The sequence below is a fragment of the Glycine max genome, chromosome 14 (genome assembly GCF_000004515.6).
Source record: "Glycine max cultivar Williams 82 chromosome 14, Glycine_max_v4.0, whole genome shotgun sequence".
Lineage (NCBI taxonomy): Eukaryota > Viridiplantae > Streptophyta > Magnoliopsida > Fabales > Fabaceae > Glycine > Glycine max.
This window is the reverse complement of record NC_038250.2, coordinates 30,297,852-30,316,826: the sequence shown is the minus strand read 5'-3', so window position 1 is coordinate 30,316,826 and position 18,975 is coordinate 30,297,852. Positions and strand designations below refer to the sequence as shown.

At 39.6% G+C, this 18,975-nt stretch overlaps 1 non-coding gene across 1 annotated transcript; it reads left to right on the top strand.

Moving 5' to 3' along the window:
* Positions 1–17,822: 17,822 nt before the first annotated feature.
* Positions 17,823–17,929, top strand: LOC112999489 (small nucleolar RNA R71). Its single transcript, XR_003264675.1, has one exon. It is a non-coding gene; the product is annotated as a small nucleolar RNA R71 (small nucleolar RNA).
* Positions 17,930–18,975: the final 1,046 nt, after the last annotated feature.

Below are 18,975 nucleotides of genomic sequence, written 5' to 3'. Positions count from 1 at the left end.
GACTCTCGTCAATCGAGAGGAACGAAATTAGTGTCTTATCTTTACTTTCCTTTTATCTCCAATAAAAGACAAGTAAAGAGGGGCAACTGTCATACCCTAATTTCGTCCGGGGACCTTTGCTTGATGGCATGCGACCTTTGTTTGGTCCTTGTAAGGTGCTTGGCACCCATCATTAGGAAATTTGTGAAATTCCGGGACATGCCGAAAAACAAAAGAAAATATTGATGCACAATCCGTAAAGGTTCCATGACACACCGGAAATCAAATGGAAGCATCGTTGCATAATTAGTGAGGTTTCGTAACATTCTGTAAGTCAAAAAGGGGATGATTATGTAATCCGCAAGGTTCCGTAACATTACGGAAAGAAAACAAGTATCGTTACGAAATTCGTAAGTTTCCGTAACGTTACGAAAAAAGAATCACCAAAAAAAGCAGAGGAGGTGTACTTAGTAAAAATGGGGGTGCAAATAGCAACCAGGCCCACTTGGGCCCTCCAGAAGATTCCTCCAGAAGGCTGTTGCTTCTGGAGGAAGCAACCTGGCTCGCCTGGGCGAGCTGGGCGGCAAGCATCTCCCCTATTTTGCTACAAATAGGGGAGGAAGTGAGAAGGAAAAGGGTTCAGCCCCTTAGGCACTTCTCTCTCTTTCGAATTTGCTTGGAAAAATTGTTTCCGTGAAGAAAATCTAAGCCGAGGCGCTTCCGAAACGTTTCCGTAACGTTTCCGAGAAGAATTTCGCAAAGGTTTCGACCGTTCTTCGACGTTCTTCATTCGTTCTTCATCGTTCTTCGATCTTCAACGGGTAAGTACCTCGAACCAAGCTTTTTCGATTCATTCTATGTACCCATGGTGATCCACATTGTGTTTTGTATATTTCTATTCTCGTTTCATTTACTTTCTATACCCCCTCTTGACGTGCTTAAGCCATTTTACTTAAGTCATTTCTCGCTTAACCTAAAAATAAAATAAATTTCCACCGATCGTTTGAATTGTATTATCCGTAAACTTCGGTTAAAATGAATTCCGACCGTTCGGTCGTGCCGTAACCACGTTGGAAATCAAAAAAGAGGTAAAACATAATATAATAATCAAAAAAACATCTTTTAGGTAAAATAAAGCGGAAAATCAATCGGACGTTTTCTCTTTGGAATTTCTCATTCTTAACCGAATTGACTAATAACTAAAGTGAAACTAAGGCTAAAATCAACTCGCCTAGTCAAGCTCGTCCATAAAAATAGGTTTTTGAAGTTTGTCATTTCAATTTCTTACTAAGTAAATGGATCATTTTTTAAGGTCCAACGCCTTAAAATGGTCACCTCTTAAGTAAAAAAGAATCACTTGATAAGAAAGAACTACGTAGGTCTGATTTCCTCATCCCAATTGAGGAATACGTAGGAGCAAAGAGAAACACCCTTGTCGACCACAAAAAGAGAAAAAAATAAAAAGGGTATAAAGGATATAGAGACATAAAAAGGAACATAAAAAAAAATCAAAGTCATGTTTGCACATTCGATTAAAGGCTGCCGTCCCTTGGGACGTACGTGTGGGGTGCTAATACCTTCCCCGTGCGTAAATACAACTCCCGAACCTTCCACTTAAAAGTTCGTAGATCGCGTCTTTTCCGGTTTTTCCGACGTTTTCCTCAAATAAATGTTGGTGGCGACTCCGCGCGTATTCCTTTCGTGGAACACGCATCCCGCGAGTCTCGCGTCACCCTCCCGCCGAAGGGTAGGTTGCGACACCTATGTTTAGGTTGCCTTTGTTTGTAGTGTAGATAATAGCTGGGAGCTTATAGATAATGTTAGAGATAAACATTTGCTTATAGATAAAAGGTAGAAGATAATTGTACCTTGTAGATAATGTGTGGGCTTATAGATAATTAATTACTTGCCAATAAATAAGATATTCAAATACATTTGAATATTAGTAGGTTAGAGATAACTTGCTTGTTAGGGAGCCCGACTGCTAAGGGTCAGGCGTCCACGCTCTTGTAGTAGGACTAACTTGGAGAGTGGACACGTGTCTCTAAGTTCCAAGTAGGATGCCACGTGTATTTTGTGGGTCCTGGACAATACATTATATATGCATACAAAAGAAATTGCAAAGTGGAAATAAAGAAAAAGAGCGACCACCTTCCCCATTGTCTTTGTTGTTCTAATCAACAACTTCCTTTGCTATGAAATCCCTAGCTAACCCTTGCATTCACATAAGCATTGAAATCAATGGCCTTAAACCAATGTACTCCAAATTTTTCTCCTCTCCAAAGACATCACTAGAATTATAATGTGGAAGGAGAAAACGTGAAGCACTGTTTGAAAAGAAAGTGAAAAAATGAAAGAGTAGAGAGAAGTGGGTGGGTGGTTGTTAGTCGCCTTATACGACTAACTTTTGCATAGAAATTATTTTCCAAAACTTGTATAGTTCCCAAATTTATGGTTGTTTTGGAGTAATCTTGTAAATAAATCTTGTTTTATTGTTAAAGTTGTCTTTAGAATATGTCCATTGGATGTAATGATGAAATCTATGCATTTTCAGGTAAAAAAGAGGCTAAGTCATGAAGTGCAAAAAGTGACAGTTGTGCTTAGCTCAGCAATTGGGCTAAGTGCGCATCCACTGCTAAGTCCAGCTTCAGCGCACTTAGCACGAAGGAGAATCTGCTAGAGCATCAGCATCAAGGCTGCGCGCTAAGCGCGAGATTAGTGCACTAAGCACAGCAAGTGTCTTCAGCCAGGCTCAGCGCACAACTGGCGCTACGCTCGAATCCACTTACCCGAGCTAAGCGCAAGGGTGGCGCTAAGTGCAACGTCGCGAATTCAGAGCCTATTTAAAGCCTGTCTTGTGTAGAATTAGGGTACACTTTGACACACACTTTTAGAGACTTTTAGACAGATTGTAGGCAGAAGAAAGGGCACAGATTCCAGAGCACACCACTGTGCCTATTTGAGCAAAAGAATCCTAGAAGCATCAAGAGGAGCAACTTGTGCATTGAAACCTAGGTTTTGTAAGATTATTATTGTTTGGGTTTCTTTGTAATGGCTAGCTAAGCATCCTAGTTGGGTATTTCTATTGAACAGCTGATGTAAATACCTAATATCTAATTGATTATGTTTTCTGCGTTCAATGCTTCCTTCAATGCTTAATGTTTGTATGCTTTTGGTCTGATCATCCATATGTGTGCATAGTTAGGTGACTTTAGCATTGGGAAATGTACTGTTGCCTTAGAACTTGATTGAAGCAGGATCAAAACTTAATCTTACAAGAGGGATCTGCAGATTAAGTTTTGGTTTTAATTATGCTTTTACAATAATGTTGTTTAGTCTAGGCCTAGTCTTACAAGAGGGATCTGCGGATGAATCTTAGGCTAAATTACGCTAAACTTTCATAAGCTGCTTGAGCTGAGTCTAGTCTTACAAGAGGGATCTGCGAACAAAACTCAATTTAAGTTAGTCTAAACCTAAGAGGGCTATCTAAATTGGGCTTAGTCCAACAAGAGGGATCTAAGGACGAAGCTTGGATTGATTCAGTCTGACGAGGGATCGAGGTTTAGTAATTTAGGCTACAACATAGAACACAAGAGCATGATTGATTAGAGAAATATATTTATATGCATCAGCTTGTTTGTGAGAAAGACCCAACATTTCTACCTACTGCTATCACTTTTACTTACTTTGCATTTTATAGATTTAGCATAAAAGTTTAGTTTAAATTTTGTTTGAAATTATCAATCATACATGTTCTCTCAACAATGCTTTATTTCTGAACTTAATTCAGGCCAACGTTAGTTCCCTATGTTCGATACTCGGATTCATCTGTTTTAATTTTTAAATACTTAATGATCCGGTGCACTTTTTGGCAAACCGGATTTCCCTTGAATATATTTGAACGAAGAAAAAGTGGAACAAAAAGCAACTGCAGGGGAAATCCAACAAAGTATTTATGGTGCTGTTGCTGGGGAACTAAGCTGTTAGTAGAGTTTAGTTCAGTTTTGCAACATTACTTTATTTTTGCTTTCTTTGATTTATTGATTCTTTTGACTAACATAGTAGTTATAGCACATTCATTGTTCTTTTGAACTGGATAACTGTTGTTCTGTTTTCTTGTATGCAAAGAAGATCTACTGCAGGTGATTTGATCCCCATTGATTTGGAGATTAACACCACTTGTAGGAGGCGAAATCAAGAGAGAATTAGAACTTTTTTGCAGGATTTAGAAGCAGCAGCAATTCCAGAGGAAGAACCTCAATCTTCTGAGGCATCTTCTAGTTTTCCTATTGTAGGACATTCTCATTCAGATCATATCGAAGACCACATCATGGAGGAAGAGCCAAGAAGAGTCACCCTAGAAGATTATTCAAGTTCTAATGTGCCACAATTTTTCACCAGCATTGCTAAACCAGAAGTTCAAGCACAAATCATTACATATCCACCATCATTGATTCAGTTGATTCAAAATAATTTGTTTCATGGTTTACCAAACGAAGACCCATATGCACACTTAGCCACCTACATAGAAATATGCAATACTATTAGGTTGGCTGGAGTGCCTGAAGATGCAATCCGATTGAGCTTGTTTTCATTTTCTTTATCAGGAGAAGCTAAGAGGTGGCTTCACTCATTTAAAGGCAATAGTCTTAAGACATGGGATGAAGTTGTGGAGAAATTTCTCAAGAAATATTTTCACGAGTCCAAGACTGCAGAAGGCAAAGCCGCCATCTCTTCTTTTCACCAATTTCCCGATGAATCTTTGAGTGAAGCCTTGGAAAGATTCTGTGGTTTATTGAGAAAGACTATAACTCATGGATTCTCATAACCGACACAACTCAACATTTTATATATGGGTTAAGACCGCAGTCCAAGCAGCTATTGGACGCTTCTACAAGTGGAAAAATCAAATTGAAGACCCCTGACAAAGCCATGGATCTCATTGAAAATATGGCTGCAAGTGACATTGCTATTTTGAGAGATAGAGCTCACATTCCTACTAAAAAGAGTTTATTGGAGCCAACCTCCCGTGATGCATTGTTGGCACAAAATAAGTCATTGTCTAAGCAACTTGAGGCATTGACTGAAACACTAAGTAAGTTGCCAACTCAAATTCATTCTGCACATACTTCACATGCTTCTGTTTTGCAGGTTGCGGGATGTACCATCTTGGGGGAGCTCATGAATCTGGACGTTGTATCCCTATTGAAGAACAACCCACTCATGAAGTCAATTACATGGGAAATCAGCCCAGAAATAATTTTAATGCAGGAGGATTTTCTAAATTCCAACATGGCCAGCAATACAATCAACAACAGGGACAATGGAGGAACCACCCTGGGAATCAATTCAATAGAGATCAAGGTGGACCATCCACAAGGGCTAGTCTCTATGATCGCACAACGAAGCTAGATGAGACTCTAGCTTAGTTCATGCAGGTTTCTATGTCCAACCAGAAGAGCACAGAGTCTGCCATAAAGAATCTGGAGGTCCAAGTGGGACAGCTTGCAAAGCAACTGGCGGATAGATCATCAAGCAGGCTTACAACTAATACAGAGAAAAATCCCAAGGAGGGGTGTAAAGCTGTGATGACTAGAAGCAGAATGGCAATCCATGTGGATGAGAGTGAAGCTAAGAAGAAGATGGAGGAACATAAACAACAGTTGGCACCTAAGCCAGCACTTGAACCCATTTTTGATTTTGTAGAACTTGAAGATATTAATAAGGAGACTAAAGATGATAAGGAAGAAGAGACACCAATAAAAGAGAAAGAAAAAGAAAGAATAAAAGAAGAAGAAAAAGAAAAAGAAAAAAAGTTGAAAAATGAAAAACAAAAAGAGAAAGTTGTTGATGATGAGATGAGGAAAGGCAAGAGTGAGGCAAACACTGACAAGAAGAAGGATACTATTCCAAATGAAGGCAAGGAAGTACCTTATCCTTTGGTACCTTCCCGAAAAGAGAAAGAAAGACGGTACCTTATCCTTTGGCCAGATTTCTTGATATCTTCAAGAAACTGGAAATTACTTTACCCTTTGGAGAAGCACTTCAACAAATGCCCTCTATGCCAAATTTTTAAAAGATATGTTGACAAAGAAGAATCGGTACATCCATAGTGACAAAATTGTGGTGGAAGGCAATTGTAGTGTTGTGATTCAACGCATTCTTCCACCTAAGCACAAAGATCCTGGAGTTGTCACGATACCGTGTTCCATTGGTGAGGTTGTTGTAGGAAAAGCTCTCATAGACTTGGGAGCTAGTATCAACTTAATGCCTCTCTCCATGTGCCGGCGACTTGGAGAGATAGAGATAATACCTACACGCATGACCCTCCAGTTAGCTAATCACTCCATCGCAAGACCATATGGAGTGATTGAATATGTTTTGGTGAAGGTGAAACACCTTATATTTCCAGCTGATTTTGTGGTGATAGACATAGAAGAGGATGTTGATATTCCTCTCATTCTTGGCCGCCCATTCATGTCTACTACAAGCTGTGTAGTAGATATGGGAAAAAAGATGTTGCAAATGAGCATAAAAGATCAGAAAATCAGCTTTGATGTATTTCATGAAGATAAAGAACTACCTGACCAGAATGTCTGTTTTAAAGTTCATGTGATGGAGGAAAGAAGACCTGAGAAGAAGGTCCTTGAAGTGGGAACATTATTGGATCCTGGATAACAGGATGATGCGTCAAGCTAGTGACGTTAAAGAAGCACTTACTGGGAGGCAACCCAGCTTTTCTTTTCCTTCTATCTTTATTTTTATTTATTGCATGTAGTTAGGATATCTTGCTTGTGATTGTGATTGATTTCAGCTTGTTTAGTAATGAACAAAAAGGGTTTTTAAATTATGTGTGCAGAGATAAGCAAAAAATGACTTAGAAAAATTTTAAGATTTCTTATCCGCTAAGCACAAACCTTGCGCTAAGTATCTCTTCACGCGCTAAGTTGAGCTTGCTTGCGCTAAGTGCAAAGACCCCTTTATTGATTGGCTGAATTGTTCAACTAAGTGCACATCGCTGCGCTAAGCCCAACATCTTCACTGTAAGTTGAACCTTAAGCAGTGGGCTTAGTGTGGATGATGCACTAAGCACCACTTCCTCTTTGTGAAAATTTATTATAGCTTCACTAAGCGTGCCATCTTGCGCTAAGCCTCAGATTCATTCTGTAAGTTGAGCTTTCAAGCTGAGCTTAGTGGGAAAGGATGCACTAAGTGCCAACATCGTTCTGTTTTGAAGTCATTGGAAGTGCGCTTAGCACAAGTAGTGGCGCTAAGCCTGAATCACTCACTGTAAGTTGCAGCTTGATGTACGCTAAGCCTCGCATCTCAGACTAAGCGCATATTGCAAAAAGATTTTTGGTGTTGCAGAAAGCGCTAAGTGCCACTGCTGCGCTAAGCCCTAAATGCTTACAGGATTTTACAACTTCAAGTTGGGCTTAGTGCGAGGCTAGGCTAAGCACTAGTGTTTTAAACTCAAACGTCACGTTGACACGCTAAGCGTAGCTGCGCGCTAAGCGCGCCATACCAATTTCAGTTTTTATAAAGTAGAGGCAAAGGAACTTGGGTTGCTACCTTTGCACCCAAACCTCTACAACCTCTCATCCCTGAGCATTCTTTTGTTTCTGCAGTGTGCTTACTGCTCCTCTGCATCCTTTTTGCTTCCTTGTAAAGACAATCCAAGTAAGTTAGCATTTCTACTTTTACTTTCAGGCTCCAAACCTTTGGATAGTTGATTTATAGTTTTAGTGACTAGTATTGTTGTAGGTTAGGTTACTTAGTTTTAGGGTTAGGTATTTTAGGACTTTAGGTAGTTTAGAAGCCTATTAGGGGCAATGTGGTTAAAAAGGGGTGAAAACCCCTATGTGTATCTTTCTGGGATTTGCGATGAACGCGCTAAGCACGCCTGCTGAGCTTAGCTTGTTCATCACAACTGTTAAAAGTTTTTAGGATTTTTGATGATCACGCTAAGTGGACCATGTCGCACTAAGCGTGTTCATCATGGCTGTTGAACCAGAACGATGTAGATGCTAAGCGCGCATGTGTGCTAAGCATCAATGGTATACTAAGATACTCAAAGTTGTTCAGGCGCTAAGCCCAACTTGTTGAGCTAAGCGCCACTTAGGTTCTGTTTCTTTACCTTTGTAATAAGGCTAAGCGCACCTGTGCACTAAGCCTCGGTGTCTTTCTGTTGAGGCTGAGCTAAGCACCAGTATATTGCGCTAAGCTCCAGTCCTCTTCTGTTTCTAAAATTGTAGACTTAGGCTAAGCGCAGCTGTGCGCTAAGCCTATTCTGCAGAAGAAAAAAATCTATGTGTCTTCGAGCTAAGCGCCAGCTCGCTACGCTTAGTGCTTATGTTAATTTCATAAGGCACACTAAGCTTAGCATGCTGCGCTAAGCGCCCAGCTCTGTTTTCAGTTTAATTTTTCTATTTTCTTGAGAATAAACCTATACTAATCTCTTGTGTTTTGTCTTATATTTTGCAGATGGCTTCTAGGAAAAGAAAGGCACCCTCTACACCTACCCAAGCCAGATTCGATAAATCCAGATTCACTTCCCAAGAAGCTTGGGAAAGATACACCGACATTGTGGTGCCTCGTAAGCTGTTACCAGAGAGGAATGTGGTGGTCTACTATACAGAGTTTGATGAGTTCAAGGAGGAACTCGAGAGACGCCAATGGGATGAGGAGTTGACTGATTTTGCTGACAGCAACATCGATGTTGCCATTATGAAGGAATTCTGTGCAAGCCTCTATGACCCAGAGGACAAATCACCTAAGTAGGTGAGGGTGAAAGGTCATCTGATTAAGCTTGATGAGGATACTCTCAACACATTCTTGAAGACCCTTGTTGTTGTGGAAGAGGGGGAAACACTTTGTGCATATTCCAGATTTGCACTCCTGAGGTCTGACCCTCAGGAGTTAGCTGCTAAGCTCTGTATCCCCGGGAGGGATTCGAGCTTAATGTTGATGGTTATCTGTTGAAGATATTAAGGAAGAACATGACCACCCTAGCTCAGACATGGAGTGTTCTTTCCTTCTCTAACCTGATTCCTACCTCCCATACTTCTGATGTCACCCTAGATAGAGCCAAACTCATTTATGGCATCATCATGAAAATGGATTTGAATTTGGGGTACCTCATCTCCCACTAGATCTCCCTCATAGCACAACATGACACATCTAGACTTGGATTCCATGCCTTGATCACAACTTTATGTAAGGCTAGGGGAGTGTAGTCAGATTCGAGGTCCCTGGAAAGCCTGAGTCCAGCCATTAATTTGGCATATATTAAGAAGAATTGTTGGAATCTTGATGATCCAACAGTAACTTTCAGAGGACCTAGGAAGGCCAGGGGTAAGAGATCTGAGGCCCCTTCCACTTCAGCACCATCAGAGGCACCATCACCTTCTTCTTCTACAGTACCTCCCTCTCCATCCACTTAGACTCCAATTATTCCTCCTACATCAACACAGATTCCACTTCCAGCTCCTCTTTCTACAGGTTCAGCAGACTTTATTTTTACTCCACAAATGTTGCACTTCATGCTCCAGAGCATCCACAGGGGGCAGTCCATCATCATGTAGAGCCTTCAGGGTTTGGGCTTGTCCTCCATTATGAGCATGGATGAGTTTGATGCTCAAGTGACCTGGCCAAGAGACCAGCCCTCTTCCTCTGGAGAGGGTGGGGCCTCTACAGCCCAGGAGCCTATGACTGAGGAGCCATCAGCACCAGCACCAGCAGCAGCAGAGGAGGAGACCACTCCAGATCAGACCCCACAACCATCTCCATCCTCGGCACCTGCTCCTGAGGAGACTCAGCCATCAGCACTGGATCTTAATGAAGAGCAGCCACAGGAGGAGCAGGACGTTTAAATTTTTTGCATTCTGAACACTTTAGTTATTCTTAGTTATTTTATGAGTATGTCATTGAAATTTCAGCTTTTATGTTTCCGTTCTTTAAATTTCACTAGTGTAGTTGTTTGTTTGCTTGTACAAAAAGCTTGATTGAACAGTGAATTGGTTGAACTTTGTATGCAGTGGCTTGTTTGGTATGAAATGAGTGTTTGAAAATGAGTTGATTGAGCAAATGTATGAATTGAATGGATTGAGATGATTGTTTTGATCAAGTTTGCAGTCATTAGAGGAGAATGAGCATGTGATTGGAAGTATGTCTGAAAATGTTAGTTGGTTGTCAGATTGATTGTGAAGGAATGCATTAACCGTATCCCGGTGAGAGTGTGATCGAGGTTGTACCCGAATCAAATAAACATTAGAATGCAGTAACTAGGAAGTGATCCTAGGTCATTTCTCAATGAGCAATGACTAACCAAATGTTCATAATATGCTTCGTTATAATAGTAACAATTGGGGGGGTGTTTTTTTTGTGAATTTAAGAACAAGCAAATTGGAATACGAAATTAATAGTATTAAAAACGTGTTGTTTCCTCTGATTCAGAAGCCATTCTCTTATCCTAGGTTATGAGGATTTCACCCCTGGCAGTTAACCACTTAACCCAACCCTAGTTTAATTTACTAAGTGAAAATCAATTTAGGGTTGTCAATATGTGATTAAGCAACACATACACCAATTAACCCCTTGTTCATTAAGCACGAACATAATTTAAGCACAAAGGCAATTAATCGAACACGAAGCGTGCACAGATTAACAAAACGCATGTGGGTTAATTGGTGAAGGGAAAACCGATAGGGGAGCAACATTAAAAACAGAACCTCAAAGAGAGTTACGCTTCATCCTCAGAGGGAAACAACACTAGAAATTTAGCCTTCCATAAGTTCAACAAAATCAAAAAACATAAATGAAACTAGAAGTAGAAACGTAAATGAAGCTAAAGGCAGAAAACGTAAATGAAGCTAAAAGCATAAGAAGGAACAAAAACGAAATTGCAATTGAAGGCAGAAAATGGAAAAAGTGCATTCATGTGAACAGTAATACAAAGCTAAAAATGTAAAACCCTAAAACTCCATGCACTCAGCTTAGGTATTCTCTCCTGAATAATAGAACAAAATTTACATGAATCCCAAGGCTGCTATTAATAAGGGTCACTCAAAGTCACTGGGCCCTATTACATTATTTTGGCCTAAAACAAAATAAAAATAACTGAACACAATAAAAAATGAAATTAGACGAAATCTAATAAAATTGTCTGCTCTCTTCAAGTCCAATCTGACTCAGCCCAATAGCTTATAATTATCCTGAAATTGAATTAAAAACACCAAATTAGTCAAGTGGGCCCAATTGATAAAACTGAATAATAAATTTAACAATTAGAGTAAATCAGTAATTAAATCGGTGACAAAAAGGGTTAAGAAATAGGAGAAAATAATGGCACATCAAAATCCCCTATACTTAGCCTTTTGCACTCTTGGGAAAAATGAAACAAGGAACAAAATCCAAGGATATCAAAGAGAGACAAACAAAAACATTTACATATTTCTCAATGAACATCAAGGAATGAAAGGAATAGGTAACATCTAACATGAAGAGATCCAAAGAGTCAAGACATTCATGAAAATCATCCAAGCAACCCAATCATGGTAGAATAGTTAATCAGCTCAAGTGATAAAGCCTCACAAAATATACACTCTATCTCTCAAGTGTCTAGGCTACTATTTACCCTCAAAGCACCCATGAAAACCAATACCACATAAACTTGGCAAGATTCTAAAATTGACAATCAACCCATAAACACAAGCACATGAGGATCAAAAGGTCTTTTAAGGTTGTAATGGGGCCAAGGACAAGGTAGGGAAAAATATGGAATAAGTAGCTAAATCCCAAAGGAATAGAGGAGCAATGGGGAATAAGTGCATATTAAGAAAAAATAAGAAAACCTATAGATAAAATTTAAACATAAAGAGTAGAACCAAGAGTCTCATCATTCTTTTTCTATTTAAGATCTTATTAACTCAACTTTATTGCTTTTCTTTTTCTTTTTCTAATTGATTCAACTTGAATTTTTTTTTTGAAGCGTAGCATTTGAGAAATAGCATATCACTCAGCATGTCCAACATTTAACCACTATACAATGTACATCAAGTATGGCCCAAAATACATCGTGAAGTATAGCCAACAAAACATGTTATCCAATGAAACAAAACCCCCCACTTATTCCCAAAACAATTCCAAAGCTCCAGAATTCCTTAAGGTTAAGGTGAGATCATGGTTTTTCACTTAAGGCTTGTAATGAGCTTCAAAATAAAGAAAGGGAAACATAGGCTCAAAGGGCTATCAAAGGAATTAACTCAAGGTAAGTCCATTTGGCTAGAGGCTTATAAGAACAAAATTGCCTAAATCATTTGCAAATATGCATGTGAATTAGGAAGCATCAACAAGAATCAAGCCAAGGCTATTGTGCAAGCAATCAATGGGGCAAAACACACCAAATGATTATGATGATGGCTCAAATTCTCACAAAGGTAAACTTATCACTTTCAAATTGAGCTTTCAAAACTATCATGACATGTAGAGGAAAAACAAGGATTTCGAATCACAAAATGTCAAGAGACTTTTATTTTCAAAACAATTACCCATTACTTGAACATAATCTATAATTCAAAGAAAAACATGCAAAGTTGTACATACAAACAGAATTGACCTAAAATATTAAACTAGAAACCCAACAAAACTAACAAAATTAACAAAATTAACACAACTAACAAAATTAACAAAACCAACAAAACTAGCAAAACCAAAGAACACTCCCCCCATACTTAAACAACACATTGTCCTCAATGTAGCACAATTAAAAGATTAAAAGCAATTAAACCATCAAATAGAATCGGACAAGTGTAATAAAAGCAAAGAAGGAGATAGGAAAAGAAGAACTCCCTAAGTCATGGTGGAGGAAAAGTAGGGTGGAGTAAGGAAGTCTCTTCCAACACTGCATCCACTGAAGAAGGGTTTGTGAGGAATGGCTTAAGTCGGTGTCCATTGACCTTGAAGCTCTTGTTTGTGGAGTCGCTTTTGATATCAACTGTACCATAAGGAAAAACATTAGTAACAACAAAAGGACCAATCCACTTAGACCTCAACTTACCACTCATGAGTCCAAGCCTAGAATTATACAATAACACTTTTTGCCCAACCATGAAGTCCTTCTTAATTATCATGCTATCATGGAACTTCTTGGTCTTTTCTTTGTAGAACTTGGCATTCTCATACGCTTCTAGGCGGATCTCATCTAACTCACTCAATTGCAACTTTCTTTCCTCACTAGCTTAATCCATAGAGAAGTTGCAGGTCTTCACTGCCCGGTATGCTTTGTGCTCAATCTCCACTGGAAGATGACATACCTTTCCAAGGACAACCCGATAAGGAGACATTCCTATGGGTGCTTTGTAGGCAGTCCTATATGCCCAAAGAGCATCATCAAGCCTGGTACTCCAATCTTTCCTGCTTGGCTGCACAATCTTCTCTAAAATTCTCTTGATCTCCCTGTTAGAAATTTCTGCCTATCCATTGGTTTGGGGGTGGTATGGTGTGGATACCTTGTGTACAACCCCGTACTTTTTAAGCAAGGCATGCATTGATTTGTTGCAAAAATGGGTTCCTTGATCAGTAACAATTGCTTTAGGTACTTTAAACCTGCAAAACAAATTAGATCTGACAAAATCTACAACAACCTTAGCATCATTAGTTCTAGTGGACTTAGCTTCCACCCATTTCGAAACATAATCAATTGCAAGGAGAATATAAACATAACCAAAAGAGACAGGAAAAGGGCCCATGAAATCTATGCCCCAGACATCAAACACCTCACAGAATAGCATGGGTTGCTGAGGCATTTGTTGTCACCATGTAAGTGCACTTCCTGCTCTCTAACACTGCTCACAAGTGCTACAAGTCATCCACGCATCTTTAAAGATGGTGGGTCAATAAAAGCCACAGTCAAGCACTTTGCGAGCTGTCCTTTGAACACCCGATGACCTCCCGGTGCGGAAAAATGACAGAATTGCAGGACTGAGTCAGTCTCATGATCTGGAATGCATTGTCTAATGACCTAATCACTGCACAATTTCCACAAGTAGGGGTCATCCCAAATAAAATGCTTAGCATCACTTTTAATTTTATCTTTTTGAGCCTTAGATGCTAAGGGAGGAAAAACATAAGCAACTAAATAATTTACAATGTTAGCAAACCAGGGAGTAGAAAAAGAATTAGAAATATTATACAATATATACAAATGATCATCCGGGAAATCATCCCGAATGGGTGAGTCCTCATCAGACACACATTCGATCTGACTCAAATGATCAACAACTAAATTTTGTGCTCCACTCCTATCACGGATCTCCAAGTCAAACTCTTGGAGCCAAAGCATCCATCGGATCAACCTAGGCTTTGAATTAGCCTTCTTCAACAAGTACTTTAGAGCTGCATGGTCAGTATAAACAATAATGCGAGTACCAAGCAAATAAGAACGAAATTTTTCAAGAGCAAAAACTATGGCTAGTAGCTCTTTCTCAGTAGTAGATAATTCGCTTGGGCAACATCTAAAGTCCTAGAAGCATAATATATCACCCTAGGCAATTTATCAATTTTCTGAGCAAGGACAGCCCCCAATGCATAATTTGATGCATCACACATAAGCTCAAAAGGGGTTGTCCAATCGGGTGCATGGATGATGGGGATGGTAGTCAGTGCTCTTTTGAGGCAATCAAAAGCCTCTTTGCATTTATCATTAAAGTCAAACTCCACCTCCTTTTGAGACAAGTTGGATAAAGGAAGGACTACTTTGCTAAAATCTCTTATAAAGCGCTTGTAGAATCCTGCATGACCAAGAAAAGATCGCACCTCTCGCACGCAAGAGGGGTAAGGCAATTGTGAAATAACAGAAATTTTTGTAGGATCTACTTCAATGCCCTTATTGGAAATAATGTGGCCTAAAACTATACCTTGCTCAACCATAAAATGATATTTTTCAAAATTTAGAACAAGGTTAGTTTCAATGCATCTATTCAAAACCTTTTCCAGACAATCCAAACAAACATCAAAAGAGGATCCATATACAGTGAAATCATCCATAAACACCTCTATGCAATTTTCTAAAAAATCACTGAAAATACTGATCATGCACCGCTGGAAGGTACCAGGGGCATTGCACAGGCCGAAAGGCATCCTCCTATAGGCAAAAAGTGCCGAAGGGGCAGGTGAATGTGGTCTTTTCCTGATCCTCGGGAGCAATAGTGATTTGCATATAACCAGAAAAACCATCAAGGAAATAGTAGTGAGATTTACCTGCCAGGCGTTCAAGCATCTGGTCAATGAATGGCAGGGGAAAATGGTCCTTTTTGGTAACCTGGTTCAGCCTCCTATAGTCGATGCAGACTCTCCAACTGTTCTTCACCCGAGTAGGAATCAGCTCCTCCTTCTCATTTTTTATCACGGTGAGGCCGGTTTTCTTCGGGACTACCTGGACGGGACTCACCCATTGGCTGTCGGAGATAGGATAAATGATTCTAGCTTGCAAAAGCTTGGTTAACTCCTTCTTTATTACATCAAGAATCACCGGGTTGAGTCTTCTCTGTGGCTGTCTTACTGGTTTAGCCCCATCCTCTAAATTTATCCGATGCATACATGTGGATGGGCTAATACCAAGAATATCCGCCAGGGTCCAGCCTATAGCCTTCTTATGCTTCTTGAGAACTGATAACAGCTTCTCCTCTTGCTCATCGGCAAGGGAGGAAGATATAATTACTGGAAAACTTTTGCTATCATCCAAGTAAGCATATTTTAAATTTGATGGCAGGGGCTTCAATTCTGGTGTGGGCGGCTGGATAGTGGTAGAAAGAGATGGTTTCTCAGCCTGTACCTCATAAAGAAAGTCAGAGGTATATGAACTTCCTGAAGCATGGTTAGTTCTATCTAACTCTAGAAAATCAATCTCAAGAGGTAAAACATCACCAGACATGTAATCAATATCAAATTCAGATTCTCTCTCAGCATCAAATTTAGACATATGATGAAATACAAATTCAGATTCAATGCATGAAGAGTGACAGGCATGCATATTAGAATGAAGATCAGTCATGTATTCATCAACAATATGGTCAATTATTTCAGCACGGAATACAGAAAGATCTTCAGATGGGTGTTTCATAGCATCGAGAATATTAAAATGAATAGTTATATCACCAAACTCCATAGATAGTGTGCCTGCATATACATCTATCTTGGTTCTAGCAGTTTTCATAAAAGGTCTGCCTAGAATGATGGGAATTGATCCTTGAGAAAATCCCTCCTCCATATTCAAAACATAAAAATCAACAGGGAAAATCAGTTCACCAACTCTAACTAAGACATCCTCTATGAAACCAGCAGGATAGGCAACACTTCTATTAGCTAAATGAATCAGCACATCAGTTGACTGCAAAGGACCAAGAGATAGAGAATTAAAAATAGACAGAGGCATAACACTAACAGAAGCTCCTAAATCTAGCATGGCATTGTCAAACGTATCGTTCCCTATAATACAAGGTATGCAGAATGTACCTGGATCCTTACATTTTTCAGGGATTTGGGGAACAAATTTACCAATCAATGCGGAGACATTTCTGCCCATGCTAATTATTTCACTTCCTTTAAGCTTTCGCTTATGAGTGCACAGCTCTTTCAAGAATTTAGCATATCTTGGAATTTGCTTTATTGCATCCAATAGAGGTATGTTTACCTCTACTCTTCTAAATGTTTCCAAGATCTCCTTCTTTGCCTCTTCCATTTTTTTGTTGGAAATTGCTCTTGGAGGGAATGGAAGAGGGATATGTTGCTGTTGTAAGTCAGAATTACCAGTAGAAGATTCACTTGCATAGAAATTGTTAGGCAACTTACTCTTTAAATTTTTGTCATCATCTTTTTCTGGAGTAGAGTGAAGTTGGGCAGGTTCATTTGCGGATGAGGAAGATGCTACTGGTTGAGGTCCTTGATACTGCTTTCCCGACCTCAATGTAATGGCACTCACATTTTTGGGATTCTGGACAGATTGAGAAGGCAGCTTATCAAAGTTTTGTGATTGAGCTTGGTTCAGCTGGGTGGCCATCTGCCCCATCTGATTTGTTAAACTCTGAATCAAGGCTCTAGTCTCCTGCTGAAACTGCATGTTCTGTATTGTCATTTGCCTCACTAATTCTTCTAATGAAGGTTGAGGAGGGGCCTCAGTAGTGGATTGTTGTCTCTATTGATGTTGTTGTTGCTGTTGTTGTTGTTGTTGTTGCACTGGAGGAGGAACGCATGGTCTACTTGGACCAACAGCATTTTGGAAGGAAGGAGCAAGTTGTTGTTGTTGTTGTTGAGGGGTAGACCATCTGAGATTAGGGTGATTCCTCCATCCGGGATTGTATCTGTTACTAGAGAGGTCATAATTGATCTACTGTGGTTGAATTTGCTGCTGAGGTTGGGGAGGTCTATTGTAAATGTTTGCAGCATAAGCTTCAGGCTGCTCAATTGCTCCAAATTGCTACATAGAAGGGCAAAGGTCTGTATGGTGGTCGGCAGAGGAGCATAAACCACAGACTCTTGCGACAGGTACTAATTTCTGATTCAAGGCCAGCTGGGTTACCAGGTTAACCAAGGCATCTAGTTTACCTTCAAGCTTCTTAGTTTCAGATGATGTAGATGAGTTTGTGGCTACCTCATGCACTCCTCTAATGGCTATAGCATCATTTTTGGCGCTAAACTATTGGGAGTTGGAAGCCATCTTCTCAATTAAATTCCTGGCTTCAGCAGGGGTCATGTCTCCAAGGGCTCCACCACTGGCAGCATCTATCATACTTCTCTCCATGTTACTGAGTCCTTCATAAAAATATTGGAGAAGAAGCTGCTCAGAAATCTGGTGGTGAGGGCAACTGGCGCATAGTTTTTTAAATCTCTCCCAATATTCATATAGGCTCTCTCCACTGAGTTGCCTAATGCCTGAAATATCCTTTCTGATGGTCGTGGTCCTGGAAGCAGGGAAAATTTTTTCTAAGAATACTCTCTTGAGGTCATCCCAGCTCGTGATGGACCTTGGAGCAAGGTAATATAGCCTGTCCTTTGCCACTCCCTCTAAAGAATGAGGAAAGGCCTTCAGAAAGATGTGATCTTCTTGGACATTTGGAGGTTTCATGGTGGAGTAGACAATATGGAATTCTTTCAGATGTTTATGAGGGTCTTCACCTGCAAGACCATGAAACTTGGGAAACAAGTGGATCAGTCCAGTTTTAAGAACATATGGGACATCCTCATCAGGGTATTGAATGCACAAGCTTTCATAAGTGAAATCAAGTGCAACCATTTCCCTTAGAGTCCTCTCACGAGGTGGAGGTTGAGCCATATTTTCAGAATGTTCAAAATCAGAATGCTCAAAGTCAGAATGCTCAAAATCACCAACCACAGAATGCTCAGACTCACCAATAACAAAATGCTCAGGATGCTCAAAAGGTACAAAATGTTCAGGGTAATCAAGATGCACACTATGCCTAACTAATCTATGAAATGTCCTATCCATTTCAGGATCAAAGGGTTGTAAATCAGATGGATTGCCTCTAGTCATACACTACATTCAACATGCACAATTAGTTGCCTTCTCATGCAAGTAACAGTGTAGGTTTGAACTACAACTATCATCAAATGATATCCAAATGACTTGAAATTTTGTGAGCAACCTTATAAAATGATGAGAAGATAGCACACAAAATTTCAAACAAAAATTCAAAATCTAACTATAGAAGCTGAAAATGGTAGGTTAAGAAAAATAAGAGAATAATACTTGGAAAATAAAAAACTTTTGACAGAATCACAATTTTTGGAAGATGGAGACCTCAGCTGGCCTATGGCAAGCTGCCACAGCATGGGAAATTTTTTGTAGAAGCAAGCTTCATGATGTTGAATCAAGATTGATTCAAGGAGTTTTGATGATAACAAAGATGATGACAAAAAGCCCAAGAGAATGAGTTCAAGACTGAATCAAGAACACTTCAAGAATCAAGAAGAAATTTGATT